At 40.4% G+C, this 18,121-nt stretch overlaps 20 non-coding genes across 20 annotated transcripts; all 20 read right to left on the reverse strand.

Moving 5' to 3' along the window:
• Positions 1-248: 248 nt before the first annotated feature.
• trnaq-uug (transfer RNA glutamine (anticodon UUG)) lies at positions 249-320 on the reverse strand. The gene has a single exon. It is a non-coding gene; the product is annotated as a tRNA-Gln (tRNA).
• A 550-nt stretch (positions 321-870) lies between these two features.
• Positions 871-942, reverse strand: trnaq-uug (transfer RNA glutamine (anticodon UUG)). The gene has a single exon. It is a non-coding gene; the product is annotated as a tRNA-Gln (tRNA).
• A 547-nt stretch (positions 943-1,489) lies between these two features.
• Positions 1,490-1,561, reverse strand: trnaq-uug (transfer RNA glutamine (anticodon UUG)). The gene has a single exon. It is a non-coding gene; the product is annotated as a tRNA-Gln (tRNA).
• A 443-nt stretch (positions 1,562-2,004) lies between these two features.
• Positions 2,005-2,076, reverse strand: trnaq-uug (transfer RNA glutamine (anticodon UUG)). The gene has a single exon. It is a non-coding gene; the product is annotated as a tRNA-Gln (tRNA).
• Positions 2,077-2,800: 724 nt separating this feature from the next.
• trnaq-uug (transfer RNA glutamine (anticodon UUG)) lies at positions 2,801-2,872 on the reverse strand. The gene has a single exon. It is a non-coding gene; the product is annotated as a tRNA-Gln (tRNA).
• A 549-nt stretch (positions 2,873-3,421) lies between these two features.
• trnaq-uug (transfer RNA glutamine (anticodon UUG)) lies at positions 3,422-3,493 on the reverse strand. The gene has a single exon. It is a non-coding gene; the product is annotated as a tRNA-Gln (tRNA).
• Positions 3,494-4,043: 550 nt separating this feature from the next.
• Positions 4,044-4,115, reverse strand: trnaq-uug (transfer RNA glutamine (anticodon UUG)). The gene has a single exon. It is a non-coding gene; the product is annotated as a tRNA-Gln (tRNA).
• Positions 4,116-4,662: 547 nt separating this feature from the next.
• On the reverse strand, positions 4,663-4,734 carry trnaq-uug (transfer RNA glutamine (anticodon UUG)). Its single transcript has one exon. It is a non-coding gene; the product is annotated as a tRNA-Gln (tRNA).
• A 443-nt stretch (positions 4,735-5,177) lies between these two features.
• trnaq-uug (transfer RNA glutamine (anticodon UUG)) lies at positions 5,178-5,249 on the reverse strand. The gene has a single exon. It is a non-coding gene; the product is annotated as a tRNA-Gln (tRNA).
• A 1,663-nt stretch (positions 5,250-6,912) lies between these two features.
• On the reverse strand, positions 6,913-6,984 carry trnaq-uug (transfer RNA glutamine (anticodon UUG)). Its single transcript has one exon. It is a non-coding gene; the product is annotated as a tRNA-Gln (tRNA).
• Positions 6,985-7,850: 866 nt separating this feature from the next.
• On the reverse strand, positions 7,851-7,922 carry trnaq-uug (transfer RNA glutamine (anticodon UUG)). Its single transcript has one exon. It is a non-coding gene; the product is annotated as a tRNA-Gln (tRNA).
• Positions 7,923-9,162: 1,240 nt separating this feature from the next.
• trnaq-uug (transfer RNA glutamine (anticodon UUG)) lies at positions 9,163-9,234 on the reverse strand. Its single transcript has one exon. It is a non-coding gene; the product is annotated as a tRNA-Gln (tRNA).
• Positions 9,235-9,677: 443 nt separating this feature from the next.
• Positions 9,678-9,749, reverse strand: trnaq-uug (transfer RNA glutamine (anticodon UUG)). The gene has a single exon. It is a non-coding gene; the product is annotated as a tRNA-Gln (tRNA).
• Positions 9,750-10,473: 724 nt separating this feature from the next.
• trnaq-uug (transfer RNA glutamine (anticodon UUG)) lies at positions 10,474-10,545 on the reverse strand. The gene has a single exon. It is a non-coding gene; the product is annotated as a tRNA-Gln (tRNA).
• Positions 10,546-12,350: 1,805 nt separating this feature from the next.
• On the reverse strand, positions 12,351-12,422 carry trnaq-uug (transfer RNA glutamine (anticodon UUG)). The gene has a single exon. It is a non-coding gene; the product is annotated as a tRNA-Gln (tRNA).
• A 2,182-nt stretch (positions 12,423-14,604) lies between these two features.
• On the reverse strand, positions 14,605-14,676 carry trnaq-uug (transfer RNA glutamine (anticodon UUG)). Its single transcript has one exon. It is a non-coding gene; the product is annotated as a tRNA-Gln (tRNA).
• Positions 14,677-14,921: 245 nt separating this feature from the next.
• Positions 14,922-14,993, reverse strand: trnaq-uug (transfer RNA glutamine (anticodon UUG)). Its single transcript has one exon. It is a non-coding gene; the product is annotated as a tRNA-Gln (tRNA).
• Positions 14,994-15,877: 884 nt separating this feature from the next.
• On the reverse strand, positions 15,878-15,949 carry trnaq-uug (transfer RNA glutamine (anticodon UUG)). Its single transcript has one exon. It is a non-coding gene; the product is annotated as a tRNA-Gln (tRNA).
• Positions 15,950-16,196: 247 nt separating this feature from the next.
• On the reverse strand, positions 16,197-16,268 carry trnaq-uug (transfer RNA glutamine (anticodon UUG)). Its single transcript has one exon. It is a non-coding gene; the product is annotated as a tRNA-Gln (tRNA).
• Positions 16,269-17,835: 1,567 nt separating this feature from the next.
• On the reverse strand, positions 17,836-17,907 carry trnaq-uug (transfer RNA glutamine (anticodon UUG)). The gene has a single exon. It is a non-coding gene; the product is annotated as a tRNA-Gln (tRNA).
• Positions 17,908-18,121: the final 214 nt, after the last annotated feature.

Here is an 18,121-nt window from a genome sequence, read left to right on the forward strand (position 1 = left end):
CCAGACGGCAACAAAACCTGCTGGACCCAAAATTGTAAATTTCCAACCAATGCACCATCAGAGCTACTGTTAAAAGTTAAAGTGTGGATTGCTAAACATGACACCATGAAACCAAATTGAAGGCATCTACTGGGTGACACATGGGTTCATGGAGTGAGAATTACTTGATGAAGAGGATCTTTAACTTTTCTCAAAATGATCTTCTCCAGTTCCACAAAAAGCTCTGTACAGGCTCTTGTCAACAACTAAGGTTCCACCGAGACTTGAACTCGGATCACTGGATTCAAAGTCCAGAGTGCTAACCATTACACCATGGAACCACACGGCAACCAAATTTGTAAATTTCCAACCAATGCACCATCCGCGCTACTGTTAGAAGTTAAATTGTGGATTGCTAAACATTACACCATAAAACCAAATTGAAGCCATCTACTGGGTGACACATGGGTTCATGGAGTGAGAATTATTTGATGAAGTGGATATTTAACTTTTCTCAAAATGATCTTCTCCAGTTCTACACACAGCTCTGTACAGGCTTTTGTCAACAACTAAGGTTCCACCGAGACTTGATCTCGGATCACTAGACTCAAAGTCCAGAGTGCTAACCATTACACCATGGAACCACACAGCACTAACACTCTGCCTGACCCAAAATTGTAAATTTCCAACCAATGCACCATCAGAGCTACTGTTAAAAGTTAAAGTGTGGATTGCTAAACATGACACCATGAAACCAAATTGAAGCCATCTACTGGGTGACACATGGGTTCATGGAGTGAAAATTATTTGATGAAGTGGATATTTAACTTTTCTCAAAATGATCTTCTCCAGTTCCACAAAAAGCTCTGTACAGGCTCTTGTCAACAACTAAGGTTCCACCGAGACTTGAACTCGGATCACTGGATTCAAAGTCCAGAGTGCTAACCATTACACCATGGAAGCACACGGCAACCAAATTTGTAAATTTCCAACCAATGCACCATCCGAGCTACTGTTAGAAGTTAAATTGTGGATTGCTAAACATTACACCATAAAACCAAATTGAAGCCATCTACTGGGTGACACATGGGTTCATGGAGTGAGAATTATTTGATGAAGTGGATATTTAACTTTTCTCAAAATGATCTTCTCCAGTTCTACACACAGCTCTGTACAGGCTTTTGTCAACAACTAAGGTTCCACCGAGACTTGAACTCGCATCACTGGATTCAAAGTCCAGAGTGCTAACCATTACACCATAGAACCAAACGGCAACAAAACCTGCTGGACCCAAAATTGTAAATTTCCAACTAATGCACCATCAGAGCTACTGTTAAAAGTTAAAGTGTGGATTGCTAAACATGACACCATGAAACCAAATTGAAGGCATCTACTGGGTGACACATGGGTTCATGGAGTGAGAATTATTTGATGAAGTGGATATTTAACTTTTCTCAAAATGACCTTCCAGTTCCACACACACCTCTGTACAAGCTTTTGTCAACAACTAAGGTTCCACCGAGACTTGAACTCGGATCACTGGATTCAAAGTCCAGAGTGCTAACCATTACACCATGGAACCACACAGCACTAACACTCTGCCTGACCCAAAATTGTAAATTTCCAACCAATGCACCATCAGAGCTACTGTTAAAAGTTAAAGTGTGGATTGCTAAACATGACACCATGAAACCAAATTAAAGCCATCTACTGGGTGACACATGGGTTCATGGAGTGAGAATTATTTGATGAAGAGGATCTTTAACTTTTCTCAAAATGATCTTCTCCAGTTCCACAAAAAGCTCTGTACAGGCTCTTGTCAACAACTAAGGTTCCACCGAGACTTGAACTCGGATCACTGGATTCAAAGTCCAGAGTGCTAAACATGACATCATGAAACCATCTACTGGGTGACACATGGGTTCATGGAGTGAGAATTATTTGATGAAGTGGATATTTAACTTTTCTTAAAATGGTCTTCTCCAGTTCCACACACAGCTCTGTACAGGCTTTTGTCAACAACTAAGGTTCCACCGAGACTTGAATTCGGATCACTGGATTCAAAGTCCAGAGTGCTAACCATTACACCATGGAACCACACGGCAACCAAATTTGTAAATGTCCAACCAATGCACCATCCGAGCTACTGTTAGAAGTTAAATTGTGGATTGCTAAACATTACACCATAAAACCAAATTGAAGCCATCTACTGGGTGACACATGGGTTCATGGAGTGAGAATTATTTGATGAAGTGGATATTTAACTTTTCTCAAAATGATCTTCTCCAGTTCCACAAAAAGCTCTGTACAGGCTTTTGTCAACAACTAAGGTTCCACCGAGACTCAAAGTCCAGAGTGCTAACCATTACACCATGGAACCACATGGTAACAAAACTCTGCTGGACCCAAATTTGTAAATTTCCAACCAATGCACCATCAGAGCTACTGTTAAAAGTTAAAGTGTGGATTGCTAAACATGACACCATGAAACCAAATTAAATCCATCTACTGGGTGAAACGTGTTCATGGAGTGAGAATTATTTGATGAAGAGGATCTTTAACTTTTCTCAAAATGATCTTCTCCAGTTCCACAAAAAGCTCTGTACAGGCTCTTGGCAACAACTAAGGTTCCACCGAGACTTGAACTCGGATCACTGGATTCAAAGTCCAGAGTGCTAAACATGACATCATGAAACCATCTACTGGGTGACACATGGGTTCATGGAGTGAGAATTATTTGATGAAGTGGATATTTAACTTTTCTCAAAATGGTCTTCTCCAGTTCCACACACAGCTCTGTACAGGCTTTTGTCAACAACTAAGGTTCCACCGAGACTTGAATTCGGATCACTGGATTCAAAGTCCAGAGTGCTAACCATTACACCATGGAACCACACGGCAACCAAATTTGTAAATTTCCAACCAATGCACCATCCGAGCTACTGTTAGAAGTTAAATTGTGGATTGCTAAACATTACACCATAAAACCAAATTGAAGCCATCTACTGGGTGACACATGGGTTCATGGAGTGAGAATTATTTGATGAAGTGGATATTTAACTTTTCTCAAAATAATCTTCTCCAGTTCTACACACAGCTCTGTACAGGCTTTTGTCAACAACTAAGGTTCCACCGAGACTTGAACTCGCATCACTGGATTCAAAGTCCAGAGTGCTAACCATTACATCACGGAACCAGACGGCAACAAAACCTGCTGGACCCAAAATTGTAAATTTCCAACCAATGCACCATCAGAGCTACTGTTAAAAGTTAAAGTGTGGATTGCTAAACATGACACCATGAAACCAAATTGAAGGCATCTACTGGGTGACACATGGGTTCATGGAGTGAGAATTACTTGATGAAGAGGATCTTTAACTTTTCTCAAAATGATCTTCTCCAGTTCCACAAAAAGCTCTGTACAGGCTCTTGTCAACAACTAAGGTTCCACCGAGACTTGAACTCGGATCACTGGATTCAAAGTCCAGAGTGCTAACCATTACACCATGGAACCACACGGCAACCAAATTTGTAAATTTCCAACCAATGCACCATCCGCGCTACTGTTAGAAGTTAAATTGTGGATTGCTAAACATTACACCATAAAACCAAATTGAAGCCATCTACTGGGTGACACATGGGTTCATGGAGTGAGAATTATTTGATGAAGTGGATATTTAACTTTTCTCAAAATGATCTTCTCCAGTTCTACACACAGCTCTGTACAGGCTTTTGTCAACAACTAAGGTTCCACCGAGACTTGATCTCGGATCACTAGACTCAAAGTCCAGAGTGCTAACCATTACACCATGGAACCACACAGCACTAACACTCTGCCTGACCCAAAATTGTAAATTTCCAACCAATGCACCATCAGAGCTACTGTTAAAAGTTAAAGTGTGGATTGCTAAACATGACACCATGAAACCAAATTGAAGCCATCTACTGGGTGACACATGGGTTCATGGAGTGAAAATTATTTGATGAAGTGGATATTTAACTTTTCTCAAAATGATCTTCTCCAGTTCCACAAAAAGCTCTGTACAGGCTCTTGTCAACAACTAAGGTTCCACCGAGACTTGAACTCGGATCACTGGATTCAAAGTCCAGAGTGCTAACCATTACACCATGGAAGCACACGGCAACCAAATTTGTAAATTTCCAACCAATGCACCATCCGAGCTACTGTTAGAAGTTAAATTGTGGATTGCTAAACATTACACCATAAAACCAAATTGAAGCCATCTACTGGGTGACACATGGGTTCATGGAGTGAGAATTATTTGATGAAGTGGATATTTAACTTTTCTCAAAATGATCTTCTCCAGTTCTACACACAGCTCTGTACAGGCTTTTGTCAACAACTAAGGTTCCACCGAGACTTGAACTCGCATCACTGGATTCAAAGTCCAGAGTGCTAACCATTACACCATAGAACCAAACGGCAACAAAACCTGCTGGACCCAAAATTGTAAATTTCCAACTAATGCACCATCAGAGCTACTGTTAAAAGTTAAAGTGTGGATTGCTAAACATGACACCATGAAACCAAATTGAAGGCATCTACTGGGTGACACATGGGTTCATGGAGTGAGAATTATTTGATGAAGTGGATATTTAACTTTTCTCAAAATGACCTTCCAGTTCCACACACACCTCTGTACAAGCTTTTGTCAACAACTAAGGTTCCACCGAGACTTGAACTCGGATCACTGGATTCAAAGTCCAGAGTGCTAACCATTACACCATGGAACCACACAGCACTAACACTCTGCCTGACCCAAAATTGTAAATTTCCAACCAATGCACCATCAGAGCTACTGTTAAAAGTTAAAGTGTGGATTGCTAAACATGACACCATGAAACCAAATTAAAGCCATCTACTGGGTGACACATGGGTTCATGGAGTGAGAATTATTTGATGAAGAGGATCTTTAACTTTTCTCAAAATGATCTTCTCCAGTTCCACAAAAAGCTCTGTACAGGCTCTTGTCAACAACTAAGGTTCCACCGAGACTTGAACTCGGATCACTGGATTCAAAGTCCAGAGTGCTAAACATGACATCATGAAACCATCTACTGGGTGACACATGGGTTCATGGAGTGAGAATTATTTGATGAAGTGGATATTTAACTTTTCTTAAAATGGTCTTCTCCAGTTCCACACACAGCTCTGTACAGGCTTTTGTCAACAACTAAGGTTCCACCGAGACTTGAATTCGGATCACTGGATTCAAAGTCCAGAGTGCTAACCATTACACCATGGAACCACACGGCAACCAAATTTGTAAATGTCCAACCAATGCACCATCCGAGCTACTGTTAGAAGTTAAATTGTGGATTGCTAAACATTACACCATAAAACCAAATTGAAGCCATCTACTGGGTGACACATGGGTTCATGGAGTGAGAATTATTTGATGAAGTGGATATTTAACTTTTCTCAAAATGATCTTCTCCAGTTCCACAAAAAGCTCTGTACAGGCTTTTGTCAACAACTAAGGTTCCACCGAGACTCAAAGTCCAGAGTGCTAACCATTACACCATGGAACCACATGGTAACAAAACTCTGCTGGACCCAAATTTGTAAATTTCCAACCAATGCACCATCAGAGCTACTGTTAAAAGTTAAAGTGTGGATTGCTAAACATGACACCATGAAACCAAATTAAATCCATCTACTGGGTGAAACGTGTTCATGGAGTGAGAATTATTTGATGAAGAGGATCTTTAACTTTTCTCAAAATGATCTTCTCCAGTTCCACAAAAAGCTCTGTACAGGCTCTTGTCAACAACTAAGGTTCCACCGAGACTTGAACTCGGATCACTGGATTCAAAGTCCAGAGTGCTAAACATGACATCATGAAACCATCTACTGGGTGACACATGGGTTCATGGAGTGAGAATTATTTGATGAAGTGGATATTTAACTTTTCTCAATATGGTCTTCTCCAGTTCCACACACAGCTCTGTACAGGCTTTTGTCAACAACTAAGGTTCCACCGAGACTTGAATTCGGATCACTGGATTCAAAGTCCAGAGTGCTAAGCATTACACCATGGAACCACACGGCAACCAAATTTGTAAATTTCCAACCAATGCACCATCCGAGCTACTGTTAGAAGTTAAATTGTGGATTGCTAAACATTACACCATAAAACCAAATTGAAGCCATCTACTGGGTGACAAATGGGTTCATGGAGTGAGAATTATTTGATGAAGTGGATATTTAACTTTTCTCAAAATGATCTTCTCCAGTTCTACACACAGCTCTGTACAGGCTTTTGTCAACAACTAAGGTTCCACCTTGACTTGATCTCGGATCACTAGACTCAAAGTCCAGAGTGCTAACCATTACACCATGGAACCACACAGCACTAACACTCTGCCTGACCCAAAATTGTAAATTTCCAACCAATGCACCATCAGAGCTACTGTTAAAAGTTAAAGTGTGGATTGCTAAACATGACACCATGAAACCAAATTGAAGCCATCTACTGGGTGACACATGGGTTCATGGAGTGAAAATTATTTGATGAAGTGGATATTTAACTTTTCTCAAAATGATCTTCTCCAGTTCCACAAAAAGCTCTGTACAGGCTCTTGTCAACAACTAAGGTTCCACCGAGACTTGAACTCGGATCACTGGATTCAAAGTGCAGACTGTTAACCATTACACCATGGAACCACATGGTAACAATACTCTGCTGGAACCAAATTTGTAAATTTCCAACCAATGCACCATCAGAGCTACTGTTAAAAGTTAAAGTGTGGATTGCTAAACATGACACCATGAAACCAAATTAAAGCCATCTACTGGGTGAAACGTGTTCATGGAGTGAGAATTATTTGATGAAGAGGATCTTTAACTTTTCTCAAAATGATCTTCTCCAGTTCTACACACAGCTCTGTACAGGCTTTTGTCAACATCTAAGGTTCCACCGAGACTTGATCTCAGATCACTGGATTCAAAGTCCAGAGTGCTAACCATTACACCATGGAACCACACAGCACTAACACTCTGCCTGACCCAAAATTGTAAATTTCCAACCAATGCACCATCAGAGCTACTGTTAAAAGTTAAATTGTGGAGTGCTAAACATGAGACCATGAAACCAAATTGAAGCCAACTTCTGGGTGACACATGGGTCCATGGAGTGAGAATTATTTGATGAAGTGGATATTTAACTTTTCTCAAAATGGTCTTCTCCAGTTCCACACACAGCTCTGTACAGGCTTTTGTCAACAACTAAGGTTCCACCGAGACTTGAATTCGGATCACTGGATTCAAAGTCCAGAGTGCTAACCATTCCACCATGGAAGCACACGGCAACCAAATTTGTAAATTTCCAACCAATGCACCATCCGAGCTACTGTTAGAAGTTAAATTGTGGATTGCTAAACATTACACCATAAAACCAAATTGAACCCATCTACTGGGTGACACATGGGTTCATGGAGTGAGAATTATTTGATGAAGTGGATATTTAACTTTTCTCAAAATGATCTTCTCCAGTTCTACACACAGCTCTGTACAGGCTTTTGTCAACAACTAAGGTTCCACCGAGACTTGAACTCGCATCACTGGATTCAAAGTCCAGAGTGCTAACCATTCCACCATGGAACCAAACGGCAACAAAACCTGCTGGACCCAAAATTGTAAATTTCCAACCAATGCACCATCAGAGCTACTGTTAAAAGTTAAAGTGTGGATTGCTAAACATGACACCATGAAACCAAATTGAAGGCATCTACTGGGTGACAGATGGGTTCATGGAGTGAGAATTATTTGATGAAGTGGATATTTAACTTTTCTCAAAATGACCTTCCAGTTCCACACACACCTCTGTACAAGCTTTTGTCAACAACTAAGGTTCCACCGAGACTTGAACTCGGATCACTGGATTCAAAGTCCAGAGTGCTAACCATTACACCATGGAACCACACAAGCACTAACACTCTGCCTGACCCAAAATTGTAAATTTCCAACCAATGCACCATCAGAGCTACTGTTAAAAGTTAAAGTGTGGATTGCTAAACATGACACCATGAAACCAAATTAAAGCCATCTACTGGGTGACACATGGGTTCATGGAGTGAGAATTATTTGATGAAGAGGATCTTTAACTTTTCTCAAAATGATCTTCTCCAGTTCCACAAAAAGCTCTGTACAGGCTCTTGTCAACAACTAAGGTTCCACCGAGACTTGAACTCGGATCACTGGATTCAAAGTCCAGAGTGCTAAACATGACATCATGAAACCATCTACTGGGTGACACATGGGTTCATGGAGTGAGAATTATTTGATGAAGTGGATATTTAACTTTTCTCAAAATGGTCTTCTCCAGTTCCACACACAGCTCTGTACAGGCTTTTGTCAACAACTAAGGTTCCACCGAGACTTGAATTCGGATCACTGGATTCAAAGTCCACAGTGCTAACCATTACACCATGGAACCACACGGCAACCAAATTTGTAAATTTCCAACCAATGCACCATCCGAGCTACTGTTAGAAGTTAAATTGTGGATTGCTAAACATTACACCATAAAACCAAATTGAAGCCATCTACTGGGTGACACATGGGTTCATAGAGTGAGAATTATTTGATGAAGTGGATATTTAACTTTTCTCAAAATGATCTTCTCCAGTTCCACAAAAAGCTCTGTACAGGCTTTTGTCAACAACTAAGGTTCCACCGAGACTCAAAGTCCAGAGTGCTAACCATTACACCATGGAACCACATGGTAACAAAACTCTGCTGGACCCAAATTTGTAAATTTCCAACCAATGCACCATCAGAGCTACTGTTAAAAGTTAAAGTGTGGATTGCTAAACATGACACCATGAAACCAAATTAAATCCATCTACTGGGTGAAACATGTGTTCATGGAGTGAGAATTATTTGATGAAGAGGATCTTTAACTTTTCTCAAAATGATCTTCTCCAGTTCCACAAAAAGCTCTGTACAGGCTCTTGTCAACAACTAAGGTTCCACCGAGACTTGAACTCGGATCACTGGATTCAAAGTCCAGAGTGCTAAACATGACATCATGAAACCATCTACTGGGTGACACATGGGTTCATGGAGTGAGAATTATTTGATGAAGTGGATATTTAACTTTTCTCAAAATGACCTTCCAGTTCCACACACACCTCTGTACAAGCTTTTGTCAACAACTAAGGTTCCACTGAGACTTGAACTCGGATCACTGGATTCAAAGTCCAGAGTGCTAACCATTACACCATGGAACCACACAGCACTAACACTCTGCCTGACCCAAAATTGTAAATTTCCAACCAATGCACCATCAGAGCTACTGTTAAAAGTTAAAGTGTGGATTGCTAAACATGACACCATGAAACCAAATTAAAGCCATCTACTGGGTGACACATGGGTTCATGGAGTGAGAATTATTTGATGAAGAGGATCTTTAACTTTTCTCAAAATGATCTTCTCCAGTTCCACAAAAAGCTCTGTACAGGCTCTTGTCAACAACTAAGGTTCCACCGAGACTTGAACTCGGATCACTGGATTCAAAGTCCAGAGTGCTAAACATGACATCATGAAACCATCTACTGGGTGACACATGGGTTCATGGAGTGAGAATTATTTGATGAAGTGGATATTTAACTTTTCTTAAAATGGTCTTCTCCAGTTCCACACACAGCTCTGTACAGGCTTTTGTCAACAACTAAGGTTCCACCGAGACTTGAATTCGGATCACTGGATTCAAAGTCCAGAGTGCTAACCATTACACCATGGAACCACACGGCAACCAAATTTGTAAATGTCCAACCAATGCACCATCCGAGCTACTGTTAGAAGTTAAATTGTGGATTGCTAAACATTACACCATAAAACCAAATTGAAGCCATCTACTGGGTGACACATGGGTTCATGGAGTGAGAATTATTTGATGAAGTGGATATTTAACTTTTCTCAAAATGATCTTCTCCAGTTCCACAAAAAGCTCTGTACAGGCTTTTGTCAACAACTAAGGTTCCACCGAGACTCAAAGTCCAGAGTGCTAACCATTACACCATGGAACCACATGGTAACAAAACTCTGCTGGACCCAAATTTGTAAATTTCCAACCAATGCACCATCAGAGCTACTGTTAAAAGTTAAAGTGTGGATTGCTAAACATGACACCATGAAACCAAATTAAATCCATCTACTGGGTGAAACGTGTTCATGGAGTGAGAATTATTTGATGAAGAGGATCTTTAACTTTTCTCAAAATGATCTTCTCCAGTTCCACAAAAAGCTCTGTACAGGCTCTTGTCAACAACTAAGGTTCCACCGAGACTTGAACTCGGATCACTGGATTCAAAGTCCAGAGTGCTAAACATGACATCATGAAACCATCTACTGGGTGACACATGGGTTCATGGAGTGAGAATTATTTGATGAAGTGGATATTTAACTTTTCTCAATATGGTCTTCTCCAGTTCCACACACAGCTCTGTACAGGCTTTTGTCAACAACTAAGGTTCCACCGAGACTTGAATTCGGATCACTGGATTCAAAGTCCAGAGTGCTAACCATTACACCATGGAACCACACGGCAACCAAATTTGTAAATTTCCAACCAATGCACCATCCGAGCTACTGTTAGAAGTTAAATTGTGGATTGCTAAACATTACACCATAAAACCAAATTGAAGCCATCTACTGGGTGACAAATGGGTTCATGGAGTGAGAATTATTTGATGAAGTGGATATTTAACTTTTCTCAAAATGATCTTCTCCAGTTCTACACACAGCTCTGTACAGGCTTTTGTCAACAACTAAGGTTCCACCGAGACTTGATCTCGGATCACTAGACTCAAAGTCCAGAGTGCTAACCATTACACCATGGAACCACACAGCACTAACACTCTGCCTGACCCAAAATTGTAAATTTCCAACCAATGCACCATCAGAGCTACTGTTAAAAGTTAAAGTGTGGATTGCTAAACATGACACCATGAAACCAAATTGAAGCCATCTACTGGGTGACACATGGGTTCATGGAGTGAAAATTATTTGATGAAGTGGATATTTAACTTTTCTCAAAATGATCTTCTCCAGTTCCACAAAAAGCTCTGTACAGGCTCTTGTCAACAACTAAGGTTCCACCGAGACTTGAACTCGGATCACTGGATTCAAAGTGCAGACTGTTAACCATTACACCATGGAACCACATGGTAACAATACTCTGCTGGAACCAAATTTGTAAATTTCCAACCAATGCACCATCAGAGCTACTGTTAAAAGTTAAAGTGTGGATTGCTAAACATGACACCATGAAACCAAATTAAAGCCATCTACTGGGTGAAACGTGTTCATGGAGTGAGAATTATTTGATGAAGAGGATCTTTAACTTTTCTCAAAATGATCTTCTCCAGTTCTACACACAGCTCTGTACAGGCTTTTGTCAACATCTAAGGTTCCACCGAGACTTGATCTCAGATCACTGGATTCAAAGTCCAGAGTGCTAACCATTAAACCATGGAACCACACAGCACTAACACTCTGCCTGACCCAAAATTGTAAATTTCCAACCAATGCACCATCAGAGCTACTGTTAAAAGTTAAATTGTGGAGTGCTAAACATGAGACCATGAAACCAAATTGAAGCCAACTTCTGGGTGACACATGGGTCCATGGAGTGAGAATTATTTGATGAAGTGGATATTTAACTTTTCTCAAAATGGTCTTCTCCAGTTCCACACACAGCTCTGTACAGGCTTTTGTCAACAACTAAGGTTCCACCGAGACTTGAATTCGGATCACTGGATTCAAAGTCCAGAGTGCTAACCATTACACCATGGAAGCACACGGCAACCAAATTTGTAAATTTCCAACCAATGCACCATCCGAGCTACTGTTAGAAGTTAAATTGTGGATTGCTAAACATTACACCATAAAACCAAATTGAACCCATCTACTGGGTGACACATGGGTTCATGGAGTGAGAATTATTTGATGAAGTGGATATTTAACTTTTCTCAAAATGATCTTCTCCAGTTCTACACACAGCTCTGTACAGGCTTTTGTCAACAACTAAGGTTCCACCGAGACTTGAACTCGCATCACTGGATTCAAAGTCCAGAGTGCTAACCATTCCACCATGGAACCAAACGGCAACAAAACCTGCTGGACCCAAAATTGTAAATTTCCAACCAATGCACCATCAGAGCTACTGTTAAAAGTTAAAGTGTGGATTGCTAAACATGACACCATGAAACCAAATTGAAGGCATCTACTGGGTGACAGATGGGTTCATGGAGTGAGAATTATTTGATGAAGTGGATATTTAACTTTTCTCAAAATGACCTTCCAGTTCCACACACACCTCTGTACAAGCTTTTGTCAACAACTAAGGTTCCACCGAGACTTGAACTCGGATCACTGGATTCAAAGTCCAGAGTGCTAACCATTACACCATGGAACCACACAGCACTAACACTCTGCCTGACCCAAAATTTTAAATTTCCAACCAATGCACCATCAGAGCTACTGTTAAAAGTTAAAGTGTGGATTGCTAAACATGACACCATGAAACCAAATTAAAGCCATCTACTGGGTGACACATGGGTTCATGGAGTGAGAATTATTTGATGAAGAGGATCTTTAACTTTTCTCAAAATGATCTTCTCCAGTTCCACAAAAAGCTCTGTACAGGCTCTTGTCAACAACTAAGGTTCCACCGAGACTTGAACTCGGATCACTGGATTCAAAGTCCAGAGTGCTAAACATGACATCATGAAACCATCTACTGGGTGACACATGGGTTCATGGAGTGAGAATTATTTGATGAAGTGGATATTTATCTTTTCTCAAAATGGTCTTCTCCAGTTCCACACACAGCTCTGTACAGGCTTTTGTCAACAACTAAGGTTCCACCGAGACTTGAATTCGGATCACTGGATTCAAAGTCCACAGTGCTAACCATTACACCATGGAACCACACGGCAACCAAATTTGTAAATTTCCAACCAATGCACCATCCGAGCTACTGTTAGAAGTTAAATTGTGGATTGCTAAACATTACACCATAAAACCAAATTGAAGCCATCTACTGGGTGACACATGGGTTCATAGAGTGAGAATTATTTGATGAAGTGGATATTTAACTTTTCTCAAAATGATCTTCTCCAGTTCCACAAAAAGCTCTGTACAGGCTTTTGTCAACAACTAAGGTTCCACCGAGACTCAAAGTCCAGAGTGCTAACCATTACACCATGGAACCACATGGTAACAAAACTCTGCTGGACCCAAATTTGTAAATTTCCAACCAATGCACCATCAGAGCTACTGTTAAAAGTTAAAGTGTGGATTGCTAAACATGACACCATGAAACCAAATTAAATCCATCTACTGGGTGAAACATGTGTTCATGGAGTGAGAATTATTTGATGAAGAGGATCTTTAACTTTTCTCAAAATGATCTTCTCCAGTTCCACAAAAAGCTCTGTACAGGCTCTTGTCAACAACTAAGGTTCCACCGAGACTTGAACTCGGATCACTGGATTCAAAGTCCAGAGTGCTAAACATGACATCATGAAACCATCTACTGGGTGACACATGGGTTCATGGAGTGAGAATTATTTGATGAAGTGGATATTTAACTTTTCTCAAAATGGTCTTCTCCAGTTCCACACACAGCTCTGTACAGGCTTTTGTCAACAACTAAGGTTCCACCGAGACTTGAATTTGGATCCTTGGATTCAAAGTCCAGAGTGCTAACCATTACACCATGGAACCACACGGCAACCAAATTTGTAAATTTCCAACCAATGCACCATCCGAGCTACTGTTAGAAGTTAAATTGTGGATTGCTAAACATTACACCATAAAACCAAATTGAAGCCATCTACTGGGTGACACATGGGTTCATGGAGTGAGAATTATTTGATGAAGTGGATATTTAACTTTTCTCAAAATGACCTTCTCCAGTTCTACACACAGCTCTGTACAGGCTTTTGTCAACAACTAAGGTTCCACCGAGACTTGATCTCGGATCACTGGACTCAAAGTCCAGAGTGCTAACCATTACACCATGGAACCACACAGCACTAACACTCTGCCTGACCCAAAATTGTACATTTCCAACCAATGCACCATCAGAGCTACTGTTTAAATTTAAAGTGTGGATTGCTAAACATGACACCATGAAACCAAATTGAAGCCATCTACTGGGTGACACATGGGTTCATGGAGTGAAAATTATTTGATGAAGTGGATATTTAACTTTTCTCAAAATGATCTTCTCCAGTTCCACAAAAAGCTCTGTACAGGCTCTTGTCAACAACTAAGGTTTCACCGAGACTTGAACTCGGATCACTGGATTCAAAGTGCAGACTGCTAACCATTACACCATGGAACCACATGGTAACAATACTCTGCTGGAACCAAATTTGTAAATTTCCAACCAATGCACCATCAGAGCTACTGTTAAAAGTTAAAGTGTGGATTGCTAAACATGACACCATGAAACCCAATTAAAGCCATCTACTGGGTGAAACATGTGTTCATGGAGTGAGAATTATTTGATGAAGAGGATCTTTAACTTTTCTCAAAATGATCTTCTCCAGTTCTACACAGAGCTCTGTACAGGCTTTTGTCAACATCTAAGGTTCCACCGAGACTTGATCTCGGATCACTGGATTCAAAGTCCAGAGTGCTAACCATTACACCATGGAACCACACAGCACTAACACTCTGCCTGACCCAAAATTGTAAATTTCCAACCAATGCACCATCAGAGCTACTGTTAAAAGTTAAATTGTGGATTGCTAAACATGAGAGCATGAAACCAAATTGAAGCCAACTTCTGGGTGACACATGGGTCCATGGAGTGAAAATTATTTGATGAAGTGGATATTTAACTTTTCTCAAAATGACATAATAGTTCCACAAACAGTTCTGTACAGGCTTTTGTCAACAACTAAGGTTCCACCGAGACTTGAACTCGGATCACTGGATTCAAAGTCCAGAGTGCTAACCATTACACCATGGAACCAAACAGCAACAAAACCCTGCTGGACCCAAATTTGTAAATTTTCAACCAATACACCATCAGAGCTATGGTTAAAAAGTTAAAGTGTGGAGTGCTAACATGACACCATGAAACCAAATTGAAGCCATCCACTGGGCGACACATGGGTTCATGGAGTGAGAATTATTTGATGAAGAGGATCTTTAACTTTTCTCAAAATGATCTTCTCCAGTTCCACAAAAAGCTCTGTACAGGCTCTTGTCAACAACTAAGGCTTCACCGAGACTTGAACTCGGATCACTGGATTCAAAGTCCAGAGTGCTAACCATTACACCATGGAAACACATGGTAACAAAACTCTGCTGGACCCAAATTTGTAAATTTCCAACCAATGCACCATCAGAGCTACTGTTAAAAGTTAAAGTGTGGAGTGCTAACATGACACCATAAAACCAAATTGAAGCCATATACTGGGTGACACATGGGTTCATGGAGTGATAATTATTTGATGAAGAGGATCTTTAACTTTTCTCAAAATTATCTTCTCCAGTTCCACAAACAGTTCTGTACAGGCTTTTGTCAACAATTAAGGTTCCACCGAGACTTGAATTCGGATCACTGGATTCAAAGTCCAGAGTGGTAACCATTACAACATGGAACCACACAGCAATGACACTCTGCCTGACCCAAAATTGTAATTTTCCAACCAATGCACCATCAGAGCTACTGTTAAAAGTTAAATTGTGGATTGCTAAACATGACACCATGAAACCAAATTGAACCCATCTACTGGGTATAACATGTGTTCATGGAGTGATAATTATTTGATGAAGAGGATCTTTAACTTTTCTCAAAATGATCTTCTCCAGTTCCACAAAAAGTTCTGTACAGGCTCTTGTCAACAACTAAGGTTCCACCGAGACTTGAACTCGGATCACTGGATTCAAAGTCCAGAGTGCTAACCATTAAACCATGGAACCAGACGGCAACAAAACCCTGCTGGACCCAAAATTGTAAATTTCCAACCAATGCACCATCAGAGCTACTGTTAAAAGTTAAAGTGTGGATTGCTAAACATGACACCATAAAACCAAATTGAAGCCATCTACTGGGTGACACATGGGTTCATGGAGTGATAATTATTTGATGAAGAGGATCTTTAACTTTTCTCAAAATGATCTTCTCCAGTTCCACAAAAAGCTCTGTACAGGCTCTTGTCAACAACTAAGGTTCCACCGAGACTTGAACTCGGATCACTGGATTCAAAGTCCAGAGTGCTAACCATTACACCATGGAACCAGATGGCAACAAAACCCTGCTGGACCCAAAATTGTAAATTTCCAACCAATGCACCATCAGAGCTACTGTTAAAAGTTAAAGTGTGGATTGCTAAACATGACACCATGAAACCAAATTGAAGCCATCTACTGGGTGAAACATGTGTTCATGGAGTGATAATTATTTGATGAAGAGGATCTTTAACTTTTCTCAAAATGATCTTATCCAGTTCCACAAAATGCTCTGTACAGGCTCTTGTCAACTACTAAGGTTCCACCGAGAGTTGAACTCGGATCACTGGATTCAAAGTCCAGAGTGCTAAACATGACACCATAAAACCATCTACTGGTTGACACATGGGTTCATCGAGTGAGAATTATTATTTGATGAAGTGGATATTTAACTTTTCTCAAAATTATCTTCTCCAGTTCCACAAACAGTTCTGTACAGGCTTTTGTCAGCAACCGAGACTTGAACTCAGATCGCTGGACTCAAAGTGCAGAGTGCTAACCATTACACAATGGAACCACACAGCAATGACACTCTGCCTGACCCAAAATTGTAATTTTCCAACCAATGCACCATCAGAGCTACTGTTAAAAGTTAAAGTGTCGAGTGCTAAACATGACATCATGAAACCATCTACTGGGTGACACATGGGTTCATGGAGTGAGAATTATTATTTGATGAAGTGGATATTTAACTTTTCTCAAAATGACCTTCTCCAGTTCCGTCCAGGCTTTTGTCAACAACTAAGGTTTCACTGAGACTTGAACACATATAAATGGATTCAAAGTGCAGAGTGCTAGCCATTACACCATGGAACCAAACGGCAACAAAGCTCTGCCTGACCCAAAATTGTAAATTTCCAACCAATACACTATCAGAGCTACTGTTGAAAAATGTATGTGTGTAGTGAAACTCATGACACCATAAAACCAAATTGAAGCCATCTACTGGGTGACACATGGGTTCATGGAGTGAGAATTATTTGATGAAGTGGATATTTAACTTTTCTCAAAATTACCTTCCAGTTCCACACACACCTCTGTACAAGCTTTTGTCAACAACTAAGGTTCCGCAGAGACTTGATCTCGGATCACTGGATTCAAAGTCCAGAGTGCTAACCATTACACCATGGAACCACACAGCACTAACACTCTGCCTGACCCAAAATTGTAAATTTCCAACCAATGCACCATCAGAGCTACTGTTAAAAGTTAAAGTGTGGATTGCTAAACATGACACCATGAAACCAAATTAAAGCCATCTACTGGGTGACACATGGGTTCATGGAGTGAGAATTATTTGATGAAGAGGATCTTTAACTTTTCTCAAAATGATCTTCTCCAGTTCCACAAAAAGCTCTGTACAGGCTCTTGTCAACAACTAAGGTTCCACCGAGACTTGAACTCGGATCACTGGATTCAAAGCCCAGAGTGCTAAACATGACATCATGAAACCATCTACTGGGTGACACATGGGTTCATGGAGTGAGAATTATTTGATGAAGTGGATATTTAACTTTTCTCAAAATGATCTTCTCCAGTTCTACACACAGCTCTGTACAGGCTTTTGTCAACAACTAAGGTTCCACCGAGACTTGAACTCGCATCACTGGATTCAAAGTCCAGAGTGCTAACCATTACACCATGGAACCACACGGTAACCAAAATTGTAAATTTCCAACCAATGCACCATCCGAGCTACTGTTAGAAGTTAAATTGTGGATTGCTAAACATTACACCATAAAACCAAATTGAAGCCATCTACTGGGTGACACATGGGTTCATGGAGTGAGAATTATTTGATGAAGTGGATATTTAACTTTTCTCAAAATTATCTTCTCCAGTTCTACACACAGCTCTGTACAG

The sequence above is a fragment of the Paramisgurnus dabryanus genome, chromosome 14 (genome assembly GCF_030506205.2).
Source record: "Paramisgurnus dabryanus chromosome 14, PD_genome_1.1, whole genome shotgun sequence".
Lineage (NCBI taxonomy): Eukaryota > Metazoa > Chordata > Actinopteri > Cypriniformes > Cobitidae > Paramisgurnus > Paramisgurnus dabryanus.